This window comes from Scomber scombrus, chromosome 5 (genome assembly GCF_963691925.1).
Source record: "Scomber scombrus chromosome 5, fScoSco1.1, whole genome shotgun sequence".
NCBI classification, from domain to species: Eukaryota; Metazoa; Chordata; class Actinopteri; order Scombriformes; family Scombridae; genus Scomber; species Scomber scombrus.
In genome coordinates, this window is record NC_084974.1 from 14,477,466 (window position 1) to 14,479,228 (window position 1,763).

Genomic DNA, 1,763 nt, shown 5'->3' on the forward strand with positions numbered 1-1,763 from the left:
CCTTCTCCCAATCACGTGCCGACGCCGCTATTAACGAAGGCTCTGATTGGCTGAGGATGTGACAGACTCACACCTGGAGATCCATAAGAGAGGGTACAAGAGAGAGAAAGAGAAAAAAAGAGTTGGTGAATTAAGAAAGGTAAGCTTGTAATTCACAGAAAATCACCAATGCATGTCAACATGTTTCCATCACATTTATTTTTCAACAAACTATACTTTTGACACTAAGCCTGAAGTGAGCATGAATAGTTTTTTTTTCCAATAAAAAGAAAAATGAAATGAAAATGTTATCTCCAATTGCAGTTTCCATTCAGTCTTTTTCATTTGAGTTATTATAATTTGCATTAAAATGCTTGAATGAAAACTCATCTTATGATTTCGTACTTCATCTCTCTGAAAAATTGCATTTCTGAGAAAGCTCATCGAGGTTGGGGGAACTAATTCTGCAGCGAAAGTGTGGGAAGAGAAGAAGATAGAAAGAAAGAAAGAAAGAAAGAAAGAAAGAAAGAAAGAAAGAAAGAAAGAAAGAAAGAAAGAAAGGAAGAAAGAGAGAAAAAGAGGTAAGCTTGAGAGAGAGCAATTAGGTACTGTATGTACTTCCTCACTTAAAGGTCAGGGGCTGTTCCCAAGGTAATAGACATGAGACAAAACACTGAGCCTCCTTTGAAGTCACAATTAAACTGAAAATCACAGATCTCCAAAAGTCTGCCCTCATCCCTGAGAGAATATTCAGGCTCGGTTGTGACTGGAGTTCGAAGCAAACATCTCCAAAGAAGAGACACATGCAGTCTGCTGCTTATTCTTCCACATCTATTGCTGCCTTCTGCCAGTCTACCAACACAATACCTCCTGTAGAGGAAGTTGCCAATATTCTTTCTCGTCCTCAAACAGATCTCCGTTCCTCACCCATCTCCATCCCCTCTGTGCTGTGTTGACATTTAAAGGGCTACTGTGGCCCCAAGCACCGTGGTGTCATGCCCTTGGGCCTGAGATGCCCTCTCATTCTCTCTCTCTCTCTGTCTTTTTGCCTCTCGCTCTCTAACTCTCTCTCTTTCTTTGGCCTGGCTGGGTCAGCACAATCAAGTCGGAAAAGCTTTGCCAGGGCAGTGGAAAATGGATTATGTCTCGAGTTTGAGCATGGCTATTCTGACCTTTGCTAAGAGGGGTCAGCAGAAGCCAGGCAGGTTTGGCAGATATCATTTCACAAATCTAGAGTTAAAACAGCCCAACATAAAATGTATGAAACATTTTTGAACCAATTTCAAAGGCAGCAGAGTCAATTCAGGATTCAACACTTAAAGGATTCATTGTTGAAAGGAGCGATTGGATTATTCACACATCTTTAGTAGTTTTATTCTGTATTTAGAGAGTGATAGTTAAGCAAAAATGTTAGCAATAGGAAGATTGACCTCAGTGGACACTGAAGAATAGGGTATAGGCCTACTATAAATATGTGGGCTACCTATATCCCCTTCAACCATAATGCCCACTAAACAAGACTACCTACATTCATGCTAGCAGCAATGCGAGGCTTAGACAATATATTGCTTTGAGCTAAATGTCAGCATGCTAAAAGGCTCACAATAACAATGCTAACGAGCGGATGTTTAGCAGATACAATGTTTGCCGCCCATGGTCATCATCTTAGTTTAGCATGTTAGTATGTTAACATTTGCTAATCAGCTATGAACACAAAGCTCAGCTGAGGCTAGTGGGAATGTCATTAGTTTTTACAAGTACTATAATTTATAAACAAACTGATG